This window comes from Equus asinus, chromosome 22, assembly GCF_041296235.1.
Source record: "Equus asinus isolate D_3611 breed Donkey chromosome 22, EquAss-T2T_v2, whole genome shotgun sequence".
Taxonomy (NCBI): Eukaryota; Metazoa; Chordata; class Mammalia; order Perissodactyla; family Equidae; genus Equus; species Equus asinus.
In genome coordinates, this window is record NC_091811.1 from 68,555,928 (window position 1) to 68,581,032 (window position 25,105).

At 40.4% G+C, this 25,105-nt stretch overlaps 1 protein-coding gene across 8 annotated transcripts in view; it reads left to right on the top strand.

The window, feature by feature from the left end:
• The first annotated feature begins 2,509 nt into the window (after window positions 1-2,509).
• FRS2 (fibroblast growth factor receptor substrate 2) overlaps window positions 2,510-25,105 on the top strand; it is a 119,284-nt gene continuing 96,688 nt past the window's right edge. For 3 of the 8 annotated variants that reach the window (XM_070494714.1, XM_070494715.1, XM_070494713.1), the window contains exon 1: window positions 2,532-2,687. The gene's annotated coding sequence lies outside the window, so the exon portion shown is untranslated. Of the gene's footprint in view, window positions 2,688-3,280; window positions 3,303-25,105 lie in introns of those variants that run through there. The other 5 variants (XM_070494717.1, XM_070494716.1, XM_044755552.2 and 2 more) reach the window with 4 other exon arrangements.

A 25,105-nucleotide genomic window follows, 5' to 3' on the forward strand; every position in this document is an offset into this window, starting at 1 on the left:
TAAGACCACGAAACCTCATGGCAGTGTAGTGAGGATTAACACAGAAAATGCACGAAAGCCCTGGCACAGAGTGGTTCCCAAAGAAGATTAGTTCCACCCCCAACCCAGAATTATCTGGTTAAATTTCAGTACAAATTTGAAGTAATCAAAAAAGAATCCTCCATTAAAACTAATTTTTTTCTAGCCTTATCTCCCACTGAGAGCAAAACATGAATAAAAATGCTTCCCCATGTCGTTTAGTTCAATGGGAAGAGCTTTGCTACAGTAGAGCTGTTCCTGTCGGGGATCATTAGAGAAAGAGAGGCCTCTGTGGAAGAGCAGAGTAGAGGCAGCGGCTGAGTCTCCTGGAAGATCTGTTACGGCAGAGTTTCTGATTCACGAGGTCTGCAGTGGGGCCTAAAAATGTGCATTTGTGACAAGTTCACAGACGACGTTGATGCTGCTAGTCCAGGGACCACATGTCACAGAAGCATGAGTGTGGTTGAGTGAAATTCCGGGGGTGGGCCCAGCCATCTGTGTTTTCACAAGACCTCCGCGTGAATCTGCCGTCTCTCAGGTCTGAGAACCACTTGAACAGAGGTGAAAAGCACCTGAGGAGTCAGACCCACATTCAGATCCTGGCTGCACCGGCTACTAGTTAGACGGCCAGTGTCAGTGACAAACCTCTAGCACTTCTGCATCCCGCAGGGAGCCTGACAATGTTCACGGCTTCTCTCACCATCCCCCTGAGCCCTTGGTGGAGAGAGAAGTTAGCAGTCCTGCCAACCCAGGCTCTGTTTTTTACTTCTTCACACTCTGAGGCATGAAAGGCTGTTTAAATTTGAGTATTAAGGAAGTATTTACAAACACCTCTGTAATCACAAAAATAAAATAAACAAGACAGTACCGTAAATAAAGCCAGTAGCAAAGGCATTGTTTGCATCTTAAATTTGTAATAAAGGGTTCTGAATTATTTCCATTTCCCCTGCCTTTCTTAGTAGAAAATTAAAAAAACTTCCTCCCCCACAGTTTTAATTTGTTTAATTTGTTAATTTGCTAAATTTGTTTTGCAGATAGCATGCATGCTGAGGCATTCCTGCCACCCCGCCTCCCCGTAGGTGGCCTCAGATACAGAATCTGCCTCAGATGCTCAGTGTCTTCCTAGTTTTATACTTGAGAAACCCCTTTTTCTTTTTCCCCCTCCTTTCCCTGCGTGGCATCTGACTCTGTGGGCCCTCATACTGTCTCAGTTCACAGTGTCACAAGTATCCGGGTTGGCCCTAGGACGTTCTTTCTTTTCCACTGCAAAACCTCTACTCTTTTCTTATTTCCTTAGCTAACCTTTCTTATTGCCTATTGCTAACCCACATTACCATCTGTTAGAGTGACTCCACTGGAGGAGAAATTGTCCCTATTGTTGATGAGTTATGAGAATTGGTGATTTTTACCCAGTGCTGCGTTGGCACCAGGTACACTGCAGTCAGTGTTCATCACGCATTTTCATTTTGAATTCCTACAATGATGTACAGATGATCATACATGCACCTGTACAGACACACACACACACATCAAATACATTACAAATGAGGAAACTGAAGCTTAGAGGCCAAGCAACTTGGGGTGAAAAAGTAAAAGTAAATTCCAGGATCCAGACAATAAGATTCCAGAGCCCCCCAGCTCTCGGCTTCTGCTGAAATTCCAAGTTATGATGAAATACATACAGGAGTATAGGAGTATAATTTGGTTCCTGCCCTTAAAGAATGTAAAACTCTTGTTAGGAGTAGATGAGATTTGCATACACAACACGAGTTAAAATAAAATCAAGAGCCGACGTTTTTGGCGGTAGTGGGTTTGGTACCTTCGGCGGATCTCTTCCGCAAGATGCAGAGACCAGGCCAACGTCAGGGGTTTGGGACGGTTCCTTACACAGTGCCCACGCGCAGGAAGCGCTCAGTAAACCTAACTCTTAGGATTCTTAAAGCAGGTGGCCTGGAGTCGGGGGAACACTGGAGTCAGGAGGTCAGGGTACGCGCGGGGCCCCGCCCCTCAGTTCTCCGAGCCTGGGTGTCCTCATCTGTCAAGTCGGACCGCCAGACGGATGCGGGAGGCCCGGGGCAGGGGCGGGGCCGCCGCGGCCGGGGGCGGGGCCGCGGGGTTGACGGGCAGCCGGGGGTGTGGCCGCTGGGTTGACGAGCGGCCGGGGGCGGGGCCGCGGGGTGACGAGCAGCCGGGGGCGGGGCCGCGGGGTGACGAGCTGCCGGGGGCGGGGCCGCGGGGGTTGACGAGCTGCTGGGGACAGCGCCTCAGGAGGGCCGACGAGCAGCCGGGGGCGGGGCCGCGGGGTGACGAGCTGCCGGGGGCGGGGCCGCGGGGGTTGACGAGCTGCTGGGGACAGCGCCTCAGGAGGGCCGACGAGCAGCCGGGGGCGGGGCCGCGGGGTGACGAGCTGCCGGGGGCGGGGCCGCGGGCGCCGCACGGAGAGGCCCCGCCCCCCGGGGGGCCCCGTCAGCCCCAGCCCGCGAGCAGTTCCGGTGCCAAACCCTCCCTGCCCCGCGCCCCCGGAAGTGCTTTTCCAGGGTTCGGGCCGGAGAGGCCTTGCGGGCACAGCCGCGGAGGCTCGGTAGGCTCCTAGGGCTCCTGCCGGGTCGGAGCCCGGGACCTGCGAGCGCCCGCCACCCGCGCCCCGCCCCCGCCGCGCCGGGCCGACGGTGAGTGCCGGGGAGCCGTCTGCGCCGGCCGGGGCCCCTGCCCGCCCCGGCTCCGCGCCGCGGGCTCGGCCGTCTGGTTCGGGGGGAAGGGGCGCGGGCCGCCGCGGTCTTCGCGACCCGGGGCGGGAGGCGCGGGCGGCGGCCGCTGGTGGGCGGGACGCGGCAGCGGGTCCCGAGCCTTGTAGCTGTGGGGACGCGCTGGGGTGGCGGGGCCTCGGTGCCTCCGACCTGTCTCCGCTGCCGCCCGGGCCTCGCGCCGCCTCCGGGTCTGGTTCGGGGGTGCGCCCCGGGCCGGGAGCTGGACGCCGGCCGCAGCCGGGCCCCGGCTCGGTCCGCGTCCCGCGCTCCCTGGGGCTCGGCGCTGAGCCGGCCCCGGGGTGGCCCGCAGGCCGGGGCGGGGCGTGGCGGGGGAGGAGGCCCGATCCTCGGCAGGCTCGGCGTCCAGACCCGCCTGGGGGTTGCCCGGGACCGGTTTGGACTGCGCTCGGGCCGGTCCTGCAGACGCGGGCCCCGGGCACCGGCCTGCCTCCTGCGTCTCACACCCTGTGAGCTCGCTCAAGCTGCTGTTGAAGTCGCTTCTCAAAAACAGCTTGCTTGAGAAAATCGGTAGTTCAGGTGGGTTCCCGTATTTTCTTGCAGACTTAAGAAAATGATGCTGTTCTCTAATCTGCTCATCTCCCAATTCCTGTGGCTCTCCGAGGTCACACTTGTGCGATGAGTTCAGTCTGCGTTTGTTGCACGAATGGATTGCAGAAGGTTGGGGAATTGTTATACCCCCTCTGCCCCCAAGTTTGTATACGTTCATAGTTGGAGCTGTCATTTTCCTTAACTTTTAAAGAAAAATTGTTCTCGGTAACTGTTAAGAGGTTCCGCGTACTGTTGCAGCTGTTGCTGCGTGCCGAGATTCACACAGGTGGGCAGAGGTGTTCTGTTTTGTTTTATTTATTTATTTTTTTAACTTGTGAGGTGTTTATCTTGGGCAAGTTGAAAATAGAGGAAAAAGTGATGCATAGGTAGTTATTTTTAGTGAACAGATTTTATGTAATAAACTGCTGACAGGTTTGTAGGAAACAAGGGTTTTCCACATTTGATGGTGATTTTTGAGTTATGGTCCTAAGGGGATACAGTTACTGCAGGGGATGACTCTGGGCAGATGGCCATTGCTTTCCCATGTAGGGTACACACAAATTGCCTTGGTGAGACCAGTGACACTAGACTGCACTTATGATCTTGTGCTAATATTAGGACTCATATTGTAGTTTTTTGGGTACTTATCTCATTCTCTCTCCTCCCACCATTGGAAGGGGAGGTAATACTGTGAATTAGGGAAAACAGACTGAAGTGACAAGTTCAGTGAGCTTGCCTATGCAAAAGAACATTTATTTCAGGGTTGTTGATCTTCAGCAGGCAAAGGATGGATGATTTTTAAAGTCCCTGGAAAAAATTATGGAGGAAGTTTAGTTGCCCAACTTTTGGATTTAGCAAGAAACTGTAGATTCTTAGACATTTGAAGTGCTTAATTTTTTTAGAGCATACGGTTGGAATATTGGGATTGAGACAATCTGGAAAAGGAGTCCAGGTAGATACAGTTATAGATCCATACTGAACGTGTGGATATAACTGTTGTTTTGAAGGGAAATATTTCAAGAATTGAAGGAGCAGAAAAGGTAGTTGGGGAAAATCAGATACAGTTAGACATTGTAAATTTTATTGTGTTCAAGTCAGTTCAGCAGATATTGAACATTTGCTTTGTTAGGCATCAAGCTGTTAGGCAACCATGTGGGAACAAATAAAGATACAGCCATAGCAACTTAGATTTGTGTTTTGGCAGTAATTTTCTAAGGTATGTCAGAAATCATGAAGAGGTGAATTGTATTTAGGCATATTAAAAGTTTTTCCTAGTTGGAAGGCGTGTGCTTTATGAAAAGCTCTGTTAGGCATTATAGGATATGAAGATTAATTCTTTGGTCTAGGAATTTGAAATCTAGAAGAGGATGTAAGATATTTGCATGAAAATTTACAACATAAAGAAAAATATGTAAATACTTAGTACTTGAAGGTTTGACCTAAAGTTTGGAGTTGTAGGAAAGGAAAATGGGTTTATTTTTAGCTGGAGTAATCAGGGAAGGTGGTGGAGATAGAGCAATACTTAGGAAGGGAGCTCTGAAGCTGCTGCTGATTGCGCACTTAGCACCACGCTCTGTGCTAGTTGCTTTACATACGTTTTCTAAGCTTCACAACAACATGTAAGCGTCTTAATAATGAGGTCACTCATGCTCACATATGTTAAGTAGCTTGCCTGGACTGTGTAGCTAGCCAGTAACTGAACCCCAATTTGAATCCAGATCTGCCTGGTACCAATGCCTATGCGTTTCCACTACATCATACTACTTCCCAATATACTGGTACCTGCATTCAATATTGCAGAGGGTAAGACTTTTCTAAGACAGACATTTAGGGGTTGGGAGGAGGGGGTGAAGAAGGCTTTTCAAATAAAGGGAATGATGTGAACACCATTGTGGAGGTGGGAAAGTTCACTGTGTACTCAGAGAAAAGTTAGTGGGACCAGATTACTTAGAATATAAGGTGCATTTTGAGGAATAGGAGATGAGGTTTGAAATGTAAGTTGGGGCCGGATCGTGGAGCGTGTTTAAAAGCTGTATTTAGGAGTTCAGCATTTGGGAAGTAGTGAGAAACTACCAAGGTCTAATTGTGTAGTGTGTAGAATGATTTGTTGTAGAAAGCTGACTTTCAGTATATTGTAAATACTGGCCAAGGCAAGGCATTGGGATGATTTAGTAGGTGGGTAGGAGGAGGGGTTATGGGGAAGGTTTGAAGGAAGTGGAAGTTGAAGATGATAGTCACTGTAAATGCGGGTGATGGCAGTGGTGGTACTCTTCCTAGAAGTATGGGCAAGGAGGTACATGAAGAGATCAGTTTTGAATATGTTGAGTTTTTATATACTTGCCAAACAGGGGAAATGCCCAGAGGCTTTTGGAAATGTGGGTTTGTAGTTCATGAGAGAGGTCAGTGCTAGGCATATATTAAACATAGGTGTAGGGAATAATACAGATAGATGACTAGTTGAATCTGTATATAAGGAGGAGATGAAAGAGCCAAGGGAGAGTTTAGAGGGGAAAGAAAAAAAAAACCCTTTGTGTTAAGTGGCATCTGTTTAAAACAGAAGGAAAAGACACTAAATAGATAATTTTATGCCCTGGGTAAAAAATTTGATAGTGTGTATACTGCTCCCTCACATTGCAGATTCAGATGGAGTAGAAAGAATCTGATCATTGAAAATCCAATTGGGAAGTAAAGTTTTCTTGCCATTGCCAGCAAGAATACTATGCTATCATCACCCTATTTCAGGGAGGATAAACTGTTTCAGAATCATTTGGTCCAGAGTGTCAGTCTTTTGTTACTTAAGAGCTGTTTGGTCATTTCTTTTGGACATTTGTTGGCAAGTGGTATATGAGGATTTGGAAGCAAATCTCTGATACAGTATTCTATTTATTTATATTATGGCTTTCAAGTTTGGTTTCATTATCAAGACCCTCTGAATATTCAAAGATAACTTTTGTGCCTCCTGTTACTACTGGCTGCTAATAATGCCTTTCATAGAAAATGATATTTAGTTATATATTTTTCTTCCAACTTTCTTATATAAGTATGTTGATTAACATGAGTAGTTTTGTCTCTAATGTTCTGATTATCCTAGAGGGATAGAATGATAAGATACTTTTATCCATCATATAATGATACATATATAAAAACCATATATTTTAATTGGAAACTGTTTAAGAAGTGTAGATTTATAGAATTTCATGTGGTTTTCTGTTTAGATATTTAAATAGTGGGAACCTGTGTATTAATGTGTAAAATATTGTAATAGTTTGCAGAATGAGGCTTAGAGTTGTAATTTTTTGAGGGCAAGTTTATTATTTTTAGACTCAGTTACCATGGAAGTGTTTATTTTCTTCTTGAGAATTCACATGTCCCTTTTGTTTTTCAGGAATATGTTTTTCACTGTTTTGCAGGCACTTGGGAATGTCCTAAGGCCCCTGCATCAGGTTGTTGGAGGCAGGGGGTTTTGTGTGTGCTTTGTCTGGGCTGGTTGGCTTAGTTGCACTGAGCCTGGTATTAATGAGGCAAAGGTCAGGAGTTCCATTTAGCTTCAGTCTGAATGATGGCCAGGGAGTACACCTCTCACTCCCCCCAGCTGCCTTGGAAATTCCTCGGTTGTCATTGGTCACAAAGGTGACTGGATTAGGGTGGATCTTTATACGAGTGGAAGAATATTAGAGGAAATTTGGCAAAATGGTTAGGAACTCTGACTCTGGAATTAGACACACCTGTGTCAAAATTCTTGGTCTGTGACCTTGGAAGAGTCCCTAAACCCCTCCAAGCCTCTGTTTCCTCTTTATTGAATAGGTTAATATTTGGTTTGGGCATGTCCTGCCCTGGCTTTCTTTTTCCAAGTGGGAGTTAGCTGTTTAGACCTGTGGTTCCCAAATGCTGGACTGTGGTGTGGTGTCAGTCCATGATGAAGTTTTCACTTGCCTGAAGTGAAGTGAGAATGAGTTAGCTTTTCATAAAGCTAAATCTATTGAATTTAAAGGATAATCTTTTTTTCTAAAATTGTCTTTTACCCAGTTTTGGTGTATTTAGTTCTTTTATGAAATAATGGTGATGGTAATGGGTAGTTACTTTCTTTTTAAATGTCTTGGAAAATAAAAGTTGACAACTCTATGCTGGTCCTCCCTTTTTTTTTTTTTTCAGGTTATGGTTCTATGAAATCTGAAAATCTTCGCTTAAACAAAACCGGGGGATTGTGGGAGAGTACTCATCCAGCACATTTACCCATATTCAAGTTAGGTTCGGGGTACCTCCTATCCTTCTGTTACCCTTTAGGGACTGTATTGTGATTCCCACCACCATTAAATTTAACTTTGTCGAGTTTTACGTTAATACTTACAGAACATTTCAAGGAGCAGTTCAGATTGTTTTCAGTTAAATGCAAATAAGTTGCTCCAAATTATTTGTTTAAGGCTGTGTTTCTCAACCAGAATCCCAGGAGGAAACTGGCAAACTGGCGGGGGCTGTCTAGGGGTGCTGCTCTAAGTCATTGCTCTGTTGATTAGCCAACAAGATAAATAACTCGCCTCTGGCATAGTGAAGTAGTAGAGATTGGCTTTCCGTTTCTGCAGAAAAGATTGTTGAAGCTAGAGCGAGAAAAGCTTTTCTATTTAATATAGCAAGTAAACCTTGTACAAATATCAGTATTCATAATGCTTTCTGGAGAAAGAATGGTTCAGCACTTTGCATCATCTGTTATGTAAGCGGAGCCACGGAAGTCCTCCTGGGGACACAGACCAATTATTAGCACAAGCGCTTAGTGAAATTGCGTTCAGTCTCTAGATGAGAAGCGTGTGGACAACCTGGTTCACTTAGAGGTGGGGAGGAACTTAAGGTGCAAACCTAGCCCAAGTGACTGTTAAATTAAGGCTTAACCTTTATTTCCTTTGAGTGTTTGTGGTTAGGTAATTTAAAAAAATTGGGAGTGCTATAGAAATCTTTGATATGTGTTACGATGCTGAAAGCAAAATGTTCAGGTTAAGTTGAAATAGCTTGGGCCCTCTGTCCTTTAATTTTAAAGAAAACTGGAGGTTTGCTGCTTTAGATATTAAGAATGTTATTGTTTTATAGAGTTTTCTTGTGTATCTTTGTTTCTGGTAAATAGAAAAATCATATAGAATTCATTTATTTTAACAATGCTTAAAGTTTTACTTTGAAGTACCCTTAATGGCAGGAATTAATGGTATGCTCAGAAGTCTAGAGATATGCCCAAAAGTATCCTGTTGTAAGTAAAAAATTTCATGATGCCTATACGGTTTCATTTTTAAACATTCATATGCATTTTGCTGTTATATATGTATGTAAACAGTGTTTCAAAGCACTCTCAACTGAGAAGGGGTGATAGGTGCATCCTGGGGACTTTTGCATCTCCATGACATGGCTTCTATTACAGTTTAGTAACACCATGCTTAACTATTTAATTTTGGCTCATTAAAAAAAAAATCCTGTATTCTGATGGTTTTTGGTGAGATGTAGGGGATGGTGAACAATTTCTGACACTTTCTGTATATTTTTAACAAACAGCAAAGTGTTTTAAATGCTACTACGGAGTTATAGTTTCATAGAAATAAAATACCTTTAAAAGGAGATTTAATTTTAAGATGTTCTTACTTTTATATTTAAGATTATTCAGTTTTCATATTTCTAGTGTTACAAGAATATAGGAGCACTGTCTAGTAGAACTTTCTCAGTGATGGCCGTGTTCTCTCTGCCGTTCAGCGTGGTGGCCCTCAGTACGGCTACTGAGCATTAGCTGTGTCTAGTGTTCCAGAGGAGCTCCGTTCGTTTAGGTGTGCCTGGCGGCTGCTGTAGTGCATCTCTGGGGTTCAGAGGACCAGCAGAAGAGAGGTCAGACATCTTCATGCCACCCCTCAAGCTCAGTTATATAGGCAGAGCTTAGGAACTCCAGAAGTATTTGTGGAATGAAATAATGAATCTTTTTATTCTTTAAGTTTTAAAGACCAACATTTATGAATTAGTCTGGATTTTTATGGAGTAATCGCTGGTCTTCTGATTCTTTTCTTCTGTGTTGATTTTTAAAATTTGTTTTTACTGCAAAAGAATAGCATAATGTACAATGTAAATAGTTGTAAAATGAACTACCATGTACCACTAAACCAGCTTAAAACATAGAGGCCCCTCTGTACTTCTCAGTGCTCGTGTTCTCTGACGTGCTTCCCATGTGACTGCCGTCTGAATTCTGCGTTAATCAGTTCCTTGCATTTCTTTTTAATTTTAATTAGTATATTTAAAAAATTCCATTTCCCTCTCTTGCAGATTGGCAGTTCAAAGCTATGTAGTTTTCCTTTATTTTAGTTCTGACTCACAACAGATTAGGTATCGTCGTTGTTTTAAACACTGTAGCTTTGATTCGCCTGTATATTTACAAGTGTCTTTACTCATCATTTCTGTGTGCTTCTCAGACCTGCTGTCTGGGATCTGAGATTGTTTTCTCTCTGCTTGAAATATGTCCTTTAGAATTTCCTCCAGTGAGAGTCTGTTGGAAAACTTTTTTTGTTTGAAAATATCTTTATCTTAGTCTCATTCCTGAAGATGGTCTTTCTGAGTGTGCAGTCTATGCTAGCGGTTAGTTTTTGTTATTATTCATTAAAAATCTTATAATATTCTTTTATGGCTTTTATTGCTGTTGAAAAATCTGTAATCCGTGTAACTGTCATTCCTTTGTAGGTATCTGTTTCATGACAGCTAATTTTAGAATCTTTTCTGTGTCCTTGGCGTTCTGCACTTTCATTTTGATATATCTGGAAGTTGATTTCTTTTTATTTGTCATGCCTGGAATTCACTAGGCTTTGGAATCTGAAGATTGGTGTCTTTCACCAACTTTGGAGAACTTTTGGCCATTTTCTCCTCAAATTTTATCCTCCTTATTTCCTATCTGGAACTTGTATTTGAAGTTTGTTATTTGTTAGATCTTCTTACTCTACCCTCCCCGCCTCTTCACCTGTCTTTCGTGTTTTCATTTCTTCATCTTTCTGTGTTGGGTTCTGGATAATGAATGTCTTTCCTTCCGGTTAGCTAATTCTCGCTTCAGCTCTGCTCAATCAGTTTATTGAATTTTTTATATTTTTTCACTTTATTTTAACTATTATATGCATTTTTTTTATTGTGGTAAAATATGCATAAATAGAATTTACCATTTTAAAGTGTACAATTCAGTGACATTAAGTACATTCACATTGTTGTGCAGCCATGACCACTATCTTGTCTGCAGAACTTTTTCATCATCACAGACTGAAATCTGTACCCATTAAATGACAGTTCCTCATCCCTCCCTCTTGGCCCCTGACAACAGTTATTTTACTTTCTGTCTCTATGAATTTGACTATTCTAGGTACCTCATATAAGTGGATTATACAGTATTTGTCTTTTTCTGTCTGGCTTGTGTCTCTTAACATAATGTCTTCAAGGTTCATCCATGTTGTAATAGGTTCATTGAGTTTTTAAAAATTTCATTTACTGTATTTTTTTGTTCCTAGAAGTTTCATTTAGTTCTTTTTTAAGACTGCTTTATCCCTTTTTCGGTAGTGTTATTCTTTTTCTTGGTCATGTTCTCAAGATATCTTTTACTTATTAAAAACCTATTAAATGTGTTTGTTTTTATATTTTATGTCTGATAATTCCAATATCTGAGGTTTGTAGATATGATTCTGCTGTATGTTTTGCTGGCTCTTGCTCATGGTGCCATGTTTTCTTACCTGTTTTGTAATTTGAGTGTGAAGTTCCGTAGAACTTTCTCTGTATTAATTTTGCAGAGTGATTTTTAATAGTACTTAAAAATTGTATAACATAGAGCTTATAAGTAAATCCCTGGAGGTTAAGTATCCTGTTTTCTTAAAATTTTTATTTTGAAATAATTTCAAATTTATAGAAAAGTTGCATCAGTAGACTGCTTTATACCCTTTACCTATAATCACCCATTTTTAACATTTTGCCATATTTGTGTTGTGGCATACACACACATTGTTACTTATTTTCGTGAACCATTGAAGAGTAGGTTGCATACTTTTTTACCTCTTAATACCTCAAGGTGTATTTCCTAAGAATAAGGATATTTGCTTATGTAATCATAGTACCGTTATCAAATTCCAGAAATTTAACATTGATGAATATTGTAATCCACACTTTATATGCTAATTCTGTCAGTGTGACTGTGTATTGTATTTAGTTGTCTTTTCTCTCTAGTCTCCTTAATTTGGAAGAGTTCCTTAACCTTTATTTGTCTTTCATGCAATTGAAAAATACAGGTCAGTTGTTTTATAGAAAGTTTTTCAATTTGGGTTTGTCTGATTTGATCTGATTTGCCTCGCGATTTGATTCAGGCTGTTTGTTTATTTTCACTCAGACTACTACAAAAGTGATGTGTCCCTCTCACGATATCACATCTGGATTTACGTACTGTCCGTTTGCCCCTCATTGGGAGTTTTAATTTTGGTCAAGGTGTTGTCTGCTTTCCTCGCTGTGTAGTTACTGTTTCTCCCAGGAAACTAATAAGCGTTCTACAGTGATGTGTCCACCTGTTTTGTTTTTTCTTAGTGAAAAGCTAAGTACAATCATAATATACCTTACATTTGTATACTGCTTTCTAGTTTGTCAAGCATTTTTATATTTTATGATTTTGTTTGAATCTTTATGACAATAGTACCTGTTTTATAGTTCTGGAAATTAAGACTCAGAGACATAGCTAATAAGAGGTAGTACTGGAATTCAAACCCTGATTTTCTTAAGATTCTTTTTACTAGCTGTAACTGCCTTTGAAGTCACTAGATAGATTGTAAACTTAGGGCATGGCCCTTAACAGTATATTACGTATTTACTCTGTCACCATCATACTCAGTGTTCGCTGTTACAGGAAATGTTGCAGAAAATGCCTTTGAGCATATGGATTCCTTTATGTCGTCTTGTTCATTGTTATGTTGTAAGTACTTTGGATTGTTGAAGGAATAAATAACATGTAGACATGAGTCGCTATCTGACTTAACTGCCTTATAAGGTAGTAGTTCTATTGTAGTTGTATTATTTGTATATTTTATATTTATATCTGAATATAGATATATGTAGTGTATAAGTATATATAATAGATATATGCATATCATTGCTGAGAGCTTAAAGCTTGTGCAGAAGGGGTTTTTGATGCTTTACATAATTCTAGCTGAGATTTTTCAGGTCAGAAAGTTAAGGGATTTGCACATAGCAAAGAAAATTTGGCTTTCTTGAAAGCATTAGGTTATAAAGATTAGTGAGGCAGATTTTATGGTACTAGTTCAGTTCTTTTCCTAGTTATTAAACAAGTCCTTAAGATTTGGGTGATGAGAAGAAGGGATTTAAGGTTTTCCCAAGGTCAAGTTTTGCACTGATTATAGGATGTAGTGTTGGTTAATGTAATCTTTTGACCTGGTGAATTAGTAGAAGCTAGGCCCTGTCCACATGCATCCCTCTGTTCTCGTGTGTCCTGCCTTCTACCTCCCGTTCTCAGTTAAAGCTGAAGCGACTTGGGCATTGAATCTTGGCTAGAACTTGAATTCACCCATGGACTAATTGATTCAGTAAATAGTTGTTGGGAGCCTGCTAGGTAAGCATTGAGGTTAAAATGGTGAATTAGGATAGATGTGGTTGCTGTCATGTAGCACAATCCAGAGGTGATGAATTTTATATCCTTTGTGTGTATTAGTCATTTATATATTTAAATTGAATATGTGTAAGAAAGTCTTATTTATGTTTGTTGAAACTTTTCTGGCAAGAGAGAAAATTCTGAGGGCTATTGCTTAATGGATTGTGTAAGTTTAGGGTTTGAGATTCAAAACTATTCAGTTAAACATATTCTGGAAATTGACTGATACTTTCATTTAAGTTGAAGGCTTTTATTAAAGCCTGACCTGAGTAAATTACGTTCAATCTGAAGACTACCATTTGCCTGCTCTGGGCTTTTGTGAAGTTAGTAGATAGTAGCGCCTTGGAAGTTATATATTACGCGGCTTATTTTACATTCCCTTATCTCCCACCCCCTCAAAAAAAAAGCTTAATATTATACATACAAGCGCGTGTATTTTTTTTTTTTTTGAGGTAGAGACTCATAGAAAGTTGCAAAAATAGCAGTGTCCTATACTCAACTCAGTTTTCCCCCGTGGTGACATCTTACATGACTGTCATACAATATGAAAACCAGGAGATTGATATTGGTACATTACTGTTAAGTAGACTACAGAATGTATACAGATTTCACCATTTGTTAAAATTGCATTTGTGTGTGTCTATCGTTCTGAGCAATTTTATCCCCTGTGTAGTTTTGTGTGTCCACTGCCACAGTCAAGATAGAGAACTGTTGCATTACCACAGAACTCTCTAGTGCTACCTCTGTGTATTTACCACCCCCCCACTAGATTTGTCATTTTGAGAGTGTTATGTGTGAAACCGTACAGTATGTAGCCTTTTTTAAAGGTTTTAAAAATGTAGTGTGTTTAAATTCTAAAAGTAAAATAACATTTCAGAAAGGTTAGACAATAGAAAAAACATTTTGAACCCACCACTCTAATACAGTCATCATTTTGGAGTTTTTTTGCAGCCTTTCTTAGGTGATGTTTTATATCATATTTATAGTATATGCTTAATTTTGTTGACTGCTTTTTTTTGTACTTTACATTATATTAAGTATTTTCTGTGTCACCATCATACTTAATTTTTGCTATTGTAGGAAATGTTGCATAAAACACTTTGAACATATAGATTTCTTCATATTTTTGGTTATTTCCTTAGGGCAGACTCCCAGATGTGTGATATTGAACCAGAGGATATGAGAGTTTATTAGTCTTGAAACATTGGGTCAAATTACTTCTCAAAAGGATGGTGTTACTAGTACTGTTTCAGTGTCCTTGTTAGGTTGGCCATTAGTGTTACTTTCCCCCTAACTTAATAGATGAAAAGGTACTTCATTATTCTAATTTTAGAGTGCATTTCTGCAGGTAGCAGTTTTTCCATGAAGAGTAAAATTGATTGTAATGTCAAAACGACATGAAATTTTTAAAATGTGATTTTGCTTTTAAGTAATTTGGAAAAGCATTGTAATATCTGTGCCACGGTTCAGAGTTCTGAGCAAGAGGATGAATCACCAGATCCTTCTCTTTACCTGTCACCTCTTTAGTTTGCAGGCTTGTTACCTGCAAGGTGATTGCCAGTTTCTGCCTTGCGCCTCTCTGGTCTCTGCCATTATCTCCTACTCACGCCCCTCAGTCTTTTCCTGGCTGTTCCCTCTTCACAGCGCTGCTGCCCCCTCCACTAGTACCACACCGGCGCCTCGCTGCCTTTCTCTCTTCCTGTCAGCTGTCAGTGCTGGGTGTGCTGGCATTTTAATGTGCTCCCGTAAGTTATCCTGCCGTTCAGTATAACCCTGGGAGACTCCAGTCTCCTGGGGCTCTCAGATGTGTTGGACATCTTCACTTTTTTGATGGCCACCAGAGAAGTTATATGGCTAGTAATGTACATGAATATAAAAAATGACAGAATAACAAGGAAATTGTGTACCTTTTACTTTTCTGTATGTTTTGGAAGATAGCAGTACTATATCCTTAAAGCAGTAGACCGTCAGGGCAGTAACAAAACCTTTGCAGTAAAACAGGAGTTTTTTTTTTTTTTTAAAGATTTTATTTTTCCTTTTTCTCCCCAAAGCCCCCTGGTACATAGTTGTATATTCTTAGTTGTGGGTCCTTCTAGTTGTGGCATGTGGGATGCCACCTCAGTGTGGTTTGATGAGCAGTGCCATGTCGGCGCCCAGGATCCAAACTGACGAAACACTGGGCCGCCTGCAGCGGAGTGCACAAGCTTAACCACTCGGCCACGGGTCTGGCCCCTAAAACAGGAGTTTTTAACTGAATATTACTAAGTGCCAGGCACTGTGCTTAGGTAGTCTACTTTATTTGGTCTTCACAGTATTCCTATAAATTTTTGATGTAGCTGCATATGAAGATCTCATATGTGATGTTTAGTAGATAATTGAAAAGTGGTTAGCAAAGAATCATTAAAAATGATACATTTTTAATTTTAGCTCAAATATACATTTCTTCACCATTTTTTCTCCTGTAGGGTCAAGGCTTTTCTCTGTGGCTGGGTCCTTTGATTAGAGTTCTGGATTGTCTTCTCAGCATAACCCACACACACCATGAGGCGCCATCTGTTACACGTCCTTGTAGTACCCCTCTTACAGAGGAGCGGGTTTAAAGGCACTTTCAACGTATTATAAAGTCCTTCTGCAGTTTTATGCTTTTTTCCCCATTCTTTTAAAGCTGTTTTACATACACCTAATTCCATAATAACTTCTTAAAAAATAATTAGCTTTTGAATCTTTTTGAACTTCTCAACATAGTTTTCAGAGAAACAACCCCTTTTATTCTCATAATTCATCAGTTTACATAGTCTTAAATTACCTAATTACAGTAATGAGTAAAGTTGGCATGAACTGGTTTGGGAACAACAGCTGGCTCTTGTTAAGTGTCCACCTCATTTGGTGAGAGCAGAGGATGGGAAAGATATAAGAAAGTGGTCTCCTTGGCAGACTCTACCAGGTGCAAGTGGTCAACCTGTGGCAGGCATCAGGGAGTGATTTTTTTTCTCTCTTTTTTTAAAGATTGGCCCCTGATAACATCTGTCGCCAATCTTCTTTTTTTTTTTCCTCCTTCTTCTCCCGGAAGCCCCGCAGTACATAGCTGTATATTCTGGTTGTGAGTGCCTCTGGCTCTGCTATGTGGGACACCGCCTCAGCATGGCCTGATGAGTGGTACCATGTCCGCGCCCAGCATCTGAACGGGCGAATCCCTGGGCCTCTGAAGTGAAGCACGTGAACTTAACCACTTGGCCATGGGGCCAGCCCCGCAGGGAGTGATTGAAGGAGGGATTGAGAGCTTTATTTCTGTAAATTGATAAAGCAGTGGTCTGTTAAAAGAGTTCCTGCTGAATTATTGTTCTTATTTCCATTTTGTAGATGAGGAAACTGAGGCTTTAGAGAGTTAAGTAGTCTTCCCAAGGTCAGGCAGGTGGTAAGTGGTGGAGCCTCAGGCTTTGTCCCTCGAGCTATGAAGGTGTGAATAGAGCTTGTCCTCTTACGTCCTGTGCAGGTGCTAGCTGCCTGTCAGGCCATCTGATTGACCCAGTCATGGAGGGCTCTTGAGTGGTCTTCAGGTCGTGTTTGGGGGTGGTGGTCTTAAATTATCCTGCATCGTGGGTCCTAGTTTTCTTTTGCTCCTTAGTGTTTCTTTTGTACTAACTCTTTGAAAAGTGAGGGGACCTTGCAAGGTGAAGGTTAGGCTTATGGTTATTTGTTTTATTTTATATTGGGTATGTGTTTGTGAGAACTATGGCTAAGGGGTTGCAGTGTTGTAACTGCTGAGGCAATTGGGAAATAAACTGTAGAGGCGTGTGCTGGAGTGGAAAACAGACACAGACTTGCTCTCCCTCCTGTCCATTTCTCCTCACAGTTTGGGTTCTGATCAGTCATCTTTATGCATGTCATTACTTGTTATTTCATGAAGCATCAGCCGAGCCATTAGGATTTAAAGAAAAGGATATTTCTTTTGGGTAACTCATAGGTGTCTTTCTGTCCTCACCCAGTGCACGCAAACCTTTTCCTGATAAACATTTTGTCAGTATTTTGAGTCTGGTTTGTATTTTTAGTTTGCATTTTGTTTTTCTAGAACATTAAGAAAAAACTAAATTACTCTATTCCTACTAATTTTCGGATGCTAGAATCCAAAATTTTTCCACAAAATATGTTTATTACATAATTCGTTGGGTTTTCTGTTTTTATTACTGAAGACTGTAACTACAACCAGAGCTTCTGATCACTATGAAATAATTGATATTACTATATTGAGTTTTAATTTCAGCCCCCCCAAAAGAAATTTGGTTGTTTTAGTTAGCGTAAAAAGCTCTATTTCAGACGCTATATGAGGCTGTTAGGCTATCTTTAAATCTCGAAAATAGCTTAAGGAACTCTCAGTTCTCCCTTAGGTGGTCCTCGACTCAGGTTTGGAAACCGTTGATATGAATTTAAATGTTCATTGGTGTAGTTGTTAATCCTTGACTTTGATGTGATTATAATTAATATTATTAGCAGTACTCTTTTTTTAAATAACAAAGAGTACGAATTTGATTAATTTCATTATTAGAGTAGAAAGCACTTAGGAAGAAGAAATATGTGCGCAGAACACTGTTCATCTAACAAACTTCCTTTCCTGGTGTTCGGCCAGGTTGAACCTGCTGAGGTTACAGCCCTGTATTGGTCATGGAGAGGAAGACAGTTGCCTACAGGCTAAAATAACTGAATATCAAATTTTTATTTTCCTCTAGCAGTACTCTTTAATTGAGTGTATCAAGTACCTCAGAAACTCTTGAGCCATAATAATGTACTAATAAATAGAGAATAATATAGAATAAAAGGGAAAATTATCAGTTGATAACATTCTTGTCCTTTTTCTTTGTAAATGTCAAGATATGGAAACTCCACATTTTAATTCTGAGGCACTTTTTACCTCCTGCTTTCCTAAGTATACCTTTATTTCATGAGGGGTTTTTTTTTTTGGCATTAGTCTGTTTGAATCTCGCAAAGGAATGTACTGATTTTTTGATATGCCAGCTAGCCTCTTTCATTTATTGAGATACATTCTAAACCTCATAAGACAATTGGTTGTGAAAACAAACCTTTGGGCTGTGTAGTTTGTTTTTTTTTTTTTAACCAGTTCATTAAGTCTGTAAAATTTAAAATTGTACATAGTGATATAGCTGTGTGTTTAGATGGCCAAAGCATGATGTTAACAAGAGATGCAATAAGAGGATTTTTTTTTAAGATTTTATTTTTCCTTTTTCTCCTCAAAGCTCCCCAGTACATAGTTGTATATATTTTAGTTGTGGGTCCTTCTAGTTGTGGCATGTGGGATGCCGCCTAAGCTTGGCCTGATGAGCAGTGCCACGTCTGCACCTGGGATTCAAACCGGCGAACCCCTGGGCCGCCGAAGCAGAGCACGTGAACTCAACCACTTGGCCGTAGGGCCGGCCCCCAAAAGGATATTTTTTTTACAAAAAGCAAATATGATCCTCTTCCTAAATGTTTCCGTGTTATGTACTTACCCCTTCTTTCAAGACTTTCTTTTCTGGTTTTCTGATTTTATAATCGAACAGTCAGATTGTAGTAAACTTTTGAATCAGAGGAAGAAGAGACCAGGTTAGTATCAGCTGCTGTGGTATTAATTGTCCTCCTGATCTAGTGGCAAAACCAAAAATCATATTAAATAGCAACATTTAAAAATTAGTTTGAAATAGAGGTTGGATTGTTGCTTTCAATTTCTTGAGTTTTAATTTCTAAGGGACGACTATGTTCAATCTTACTTGGAATTTAAGAGGTAAAGAGGAAAATTCTGTTAGAACTATGGTATCTCGAAAGTGTTTTCTTTTGGCATTTGGAGTTTCTTGCCCACGACTTTGTCCTCCTCCTTCCCCTTGTTTGTAACGACCTTCTGGATGCACATGATTTGGCCACCTCTTAGGTTCTTTACAGAAAATTTCTGGTGCATGTGGCCATTTGAGCTCTAGACCCTAACCAGAGACTCCAGCCGGATAGTTTCTTTCTTTTGGTGGAATATGGTTTTTAGAGTGCTGACAAAGTTATATTGCAGACAGTTTTATTTCTCTAATAAAGTTTGCTTTGGGAAAAATAAATTCGTCACCTGTTATACTTCATTTTGATTGATGCAGAGTTGCCATAGTTCTCACGAAAGAGGAAGTGAGCCCTCGACCCTGGTGTGTTGGTTATTGGTGACCTGTGGTAGCCTAGGTTCTCAGTCCTAATTAGCCTTGCCGACAAACGAGGAAGTAGAACTATTTATGCTTAGAGGATCAGAGGGAATGGTCTAAAATCTTTAACAAATTTTTAACTTACTCATTTTTAACAGAAGGGTAATATGTGTACATGATCCAAAACTTAAAGGTACAAAAGGGTTTGTTGTGAAAAGCACGTCTCTTTTCCCATTCTCAGTCTACTGTGGTCCCTCTCCTAAGGCAATTGCTATTTGTAGCAATGTTTTTGTAGTTTTCTTCCTACATTTACAACCATATGTATTCTTTTTATTGGCTATATAGTATCCATTGTGTTGAATGTACTATAAATTCTCTTTGGGGTGGACATTAAGCTTGTTTCCTATCTTTTGCTTTTATAAATAATGTGGCAGTGAGTATTGTGTACGTATTTGACACCTGTGCAAATGTTTCCGTACTTTAAATTTTAGAAGTGGAATTTCTTTGCCAATAGGTAATGCGTTAGAAATTTTGATAGATATTGCCAAATTGATCTCCTAGGTGTATCCATTTCTAAAGTTAAGTATTAGTTTTATAGGGTACTTTTTGCAAAAGTATGATCACTTGTTGGTTATATGCTGTGTATAACTAGACTTTTTTCTTTTCTTTTTTTTTTTTGAGGAAGATTAGCCCTGAGCTAACATCTGCTGCCAATCCTCCTCTTTTTGCTGAGGAAGACTGGCCCTGAGCTAACATCTGTGCCCATCTTCCTCTACTTTTTATATATGGGACACCTACCACAGCATGGCTTGCCAAGTGGTGCCATGTGTGTACGCAAGATCCGAACCAGCGAACCCCGGGTCGCCAAAGTGGAATGTATGAACTCAACCACTGCGCCACTGGGCCAGCCTCCTCTTATTTCTTTATTTTTATTAATTATGGTGTTGCAAGCATGGATTACTCATGTTGCACAAACTACTGGCATTCACTTGTTTGTCAAAATATATTGTTTTAATTGCCAGCAGTCACTTTAATTTTAATCTTTTGTATAGGTAGCCTCTGTCTTGGAAATGAATTATTTAAAAAAGATTTTGGGTAGGGGCTGGGGATAGGGGAAATGGGGAGTTAAAAAAAATGAACTTGGAATTAGGAGCGTATTTTTCCAGTAAGTCATATGAAAATATGTTTAGTTTACTAGGTCAGGCAATAAAAAATGATGTAACCCATTACACTGCAATATGTTAAACTACCCTTTATGCCACTGGTGGAAATTTGTTCATCCTGCCTCATCCCTATCTTAGGGAACTGGGTCTACCCAAAATCTAAGCCCTTGATTGTGACTTCCAGAGGAGTGGGGGTTAGACAGGCTGATATGCAAAGAGCCAGATGCCTAGAGGGAGCAGCAAACGGTGGGTAAGTCAGGGGTAAGGAGGGAGAAGTAGCACAGGATGCACTTCAGGTGGGTTAAATTCCTTCCCTGGGTTGCTGCTTGGCCTTGGCAGTGGCAGTGCGAGGGTAGGGTAGGGAGGGAGCCACAAGGGGTGGAGATGGGCTTTTCTTTCCTGGCAGCTTCCTTCTTTTACTGGTTCCGTTCAGGGCTCCTGGTACCTGGGGTTCAGGTGAGCTGAGCTGAAGTAGGGCTTGATGGAGGTGATGAAGAGGGATGAAGAGTGAAATGTCTGTCATTGTCAGGAAGGTTTGTAGAGTCTGAGAATAGGGAAATGGAATGGAAAAGAAGATGTTTAGAGATAAAGACAACCAAGTGTTAAACATTTATAGGCCTTTTAAAAAAACTTTTTATGTTTTTTTGGAGGCAAGTGGGTGGGCTGTGTTGAGGGCATTGTAAGCATTGTTTTTGGGGGAGAGGATAGAAGTGTGGCTCCATGTGGATTTTTTAAGAGTACTCTAACCATTCTTCCCTGAGGTGAAAACATATACAAAGGCTCTAACTTAAAGAGAATGTTCTGTCTATTATAGCTGAGTTGGTTTAACATATCTGTGCTGGTCTCACTTGAAGTGGTAGCAATAATTCTCTTTCTGTTTGGTTCTATGGTGGAGGAAGACAGAGTTGACTGTGTAGCCGTTGTCCTTCAGACATGTCTAAATTTCTCAGTCTCTTTCTGAGCATCAGCAAACACTTTGTGCATACTTCTGCCATGGATTGAATGCATCTCTTTTCCTTTAATTTAGCTTAAAACTAGTGATGGAATTCCTGAGGTTTTGAGAGGAGTACTGTTGGCAAACTTAGTTTTGAAACTAAAGGCAAATTAAGATACCAAGCAAAACAGAAGGAGACTATTACTTTAGAAAGGGATCTTAAAAGTCTGCTGACATTTGCAAACCTAGTGTCTTATATTTATATAAGCTTTAGATAGGAACTGCTATTTTTCTAAAATTGTTGGTTTAAAAATAATTGTTACATTTGTGCATTTTAAAGTTGCTTCTAACACACTTTGGGTATGCTTGAGCTCAGCCTTTTCAGTAAAGTGTTCAGACATTTGGGCATCAGCCCTTTTGGTCCTATTCTGTTTCAGACCATTTAAGATAATTAAGATGGATTCTGGATGTCAGGAATTTGATAAGCTTTCATTAAAATCTAATGTGGTTTAAAAAATTGCTTAAAATGGCCTTTGGACCTGTGGAAATATGCCACCATTATCTGAATTGTGAAATTCAGCTGAGTATTACTAAAATGACAAAGGATAGCACTTGTCATTTTGATGTTTGTTCTTTAAGTGTGCTTTTTATTGCCTGTTGAAGGCATTAGCTGCATGTACTCTGAAGGATTAGACCAATTAAAAAAAGGCCTCGGGCCAGCCCCAGTGGCCTCGTGGTTAAGTTTGGTGTGCTCCACTGCAGCAGCCTGGGTTTGGTTCCCGGGTACAGACCTACACCACTTGTCTGTCAGTGGCCCTGCTGTGGCAGCACCTCGCATACAAAAAGAGGAACGTTGGCAGTGGATGTTAGCTCAGGTGAATCTTCCTCAGCAAAAAAAAAAAAAAAAAAAAAGCCTTTCCTTGGCTAATTCTGTTTCATTCTAACCTTTGTGTGCATCCTGTTAGTATTCATTTGTGACTTCAGCTGTGAGTTTTTTTTGAGTGCCTACTGTGTGTAAAACCTATCTGTATATTTTGTTTTGTTGTTAGGTATCTCTTACTTTTTTTTTTAATTGAGATAACATTGATTTACAACATTATGTAAGTTTCAGGTATACATCATTATATTTCAGTTTCTGTGTAGACTACATCATGTTCACCACCTGAAGACTAATTACTGGTTATCACCAGACACCCCTTTTGTCATTCCACTTCCCCCCTTATTCTCTGGTAACCACCAATCTAATCTCTGTATCTATGTATTTGTTTTTTGTTGTTGTCCTTGTTTTTATCTTCTGTTTATGAGTGAGATCATGTGGTATTTGGCTTTCTCCCTTTGATTTATTTCACTTCACATAATACCCTCAAGGTCCATCCATGTTGTTGCAAATGGCAAGATTTCATCTTTTTTTTTTGCTGAGGAAGATTCGCCCTGAGTTAACATCTGTTGCCAGTCTTCCTCTTTTTTTTTTTGTATGTGAGCCCCCACCACAGCATGGCTGCTGGCTGGTGGTGTAGGTCCATGCCTGGGAACCGATCCCAGGCCATCAAAGGGGAGTGCTCCAAACTTAACTGCTAGGCCACTGGGGCTGGCCCCAGATTTCATGCTTTTTTTTTTATAGCTGGGTAATATTCCATTGCATGCATATACCACATCTTCTTTATCCATTTGTTCCTTGATGGGCATCTAGGTTGCTTCCAAGTCTTGGCTATTGTGAATAATGCTGCAATGAAAATAGGGGTGCATGTATCTTTGTGCGTTTGTATCTTCAAGTTCATTGGATAAACACCCAGCAGTGGACCAGATGGATCGTATAGTAGTTCTATTCTTAATTTTCTGAGGAAGCTCTATACAGTTTTCTGTAGTGGCTGCACCACTTTGCATTCTCACCAGCGGTGTACAAGCATTCCCTTTTCTCCACATCTTCTGCAACACTTGTTGTTTCCTGTCTTGTTAATTATAACCAGTCTGAGGGGTGTGAGGTGATATCTCCTGGCTTTGATTTGCATTTCCCTGATATTTGGTGATGTTGAACATCTTTTCATGTGCCTATTGGCCACCTGTATATCTTCCTTGGAGAAATGTGTGTTCAGATCTTTTGCCCATTTTTTAATTGCGTTGTTTGTTTTTTTGTTTTTGAGATGTATGATATGAGTTCTTTATATATTTTGGATATTAACCCCTTATCAGATATGTGGTTTGCAAATATCTTCTCCCAATTGTTGGGTTGTCTTTTCGTTTTGTTGATGGTTTCCTTTGCTGTGTAGAAGCTTTTTAGTTTGATGTAGTCCCATTTGCTTATTTTTTCTATTGTTTCTCTTGCCCAGTCAGACATAATACTTGAAAATATGCTGCTCAGACCAGTGTTGAAGAGCATACTGCTTATGTTTTCTTCTAGAAGTTTATGATTTTAGGTCTTACATTCAAGTCTTTAATCCATGTTGAGTTAATTTTTGTGTATGGTGTAAGATAATGGTCTACTTTCATTCTTTTGCATGTGGTTGTCCAGTTTTCCCAACACCGTTTATTGAAGAGACTTTACTTTCTCCATTCCATGTTCCTGGGTCCTTCGAAAATTAGCTATCTGTAGATGTGTGGTTTTATTTCTGGGCTTTCAGTTCTGTTCCATTGATTTGTGTGTCTCTTTTTGTGCCAATACCATGCTGTTTTGATTGCTGTAGATTTGCACTATATTTTGAATTAGGGAGTGTGTTATCTCCAGATTTGTTCTTTTTTCTCAGGATTTCTTTGGCTTTTGGGGTCTTTTGTTGTTCCCTATAAATTTTACTAATCTTTGTTCTATTTCTGAGAAAAATGTCATTGAAACTTTGATAGGGATTGCATTGAATCTGTAGATTGCTTTAGGAAGTATGGACATTTTAACTACGTTAATTCTTCCAATCCAAGAGCATGGAATATCTTTTGATTTCTTTGTGTCTTCAGTTTCTTTCAACAATGTTTTATAGTTTCCAGCATACAAGTCCTTCATCTCTTTGGTTAAGTTTAGTCCTAGGTATTTTATTATTTTTGTTGCAATTGTAAATGGGATTGTATTCTTAATTTCTCTTTCTGCTACTTCATTGTTAGTGTATAGAAACGCAGCTGATTTTTGTATGTTGACTTTGAATCCTGCAACTTTACTGTTTTCATTTATTCTAAAAAATTTTTGGTGGATTCTTTAGGGTTTTCTATATATAAAATCATGTCATCTGCAAATAGTGACAGTTTGGCTTTTTCCTTTCCAATTTGCATCCGTTTTATTTCTTTCTCTTGCCTGATTGCTCTGGCTAGGGCTTCCAAAACTATGCTAATAAGAATCTATACATGCCATCATCTTTTTTTTTTTTTGAGGAAGATTAGCCCTGAGCTAACTGCTGCCAATCCTCCTGTTTTTGCTGAGGAACTGGCCCTGAGCTAACATCTGTGCCCATCTTCCTCTACTTTATACGTGGGATGCCCACCACAGCCTGGCTTGTCAAGCGGTGCCATGTCTGCACCCAGGATCGGAATCAGTGAACCCCGGGCTGCTGAGAAGTGGAATGTGCCAACTTAACCACCGCGCCACCAGACCGACTCTCAAAACTATGCTAATAAGAGTGGTGAAAGCATTCTTGTCTGGTTCCTGTTCTTAAAGGGATAGCTGTCAGTTTTTTTCCATTGAGTATGATGTTAGCTGTGGGTTTGTCATATATAGACTTTATTATGTTGAAGTACTTTCCTTCTATACCCATTTTATTCAGAGTTTTTATCATAAGTGGATGCTGTATCTTGTCAAATGCTTTCTCTATATCTATTGAGATGACCATGTGATTTTTATTCTTCATTTTGTTAATGTGGTGTATCACATTGATTGATTTGCGGATGTTGAACCACCCCTGCATCCTTGGAATAAA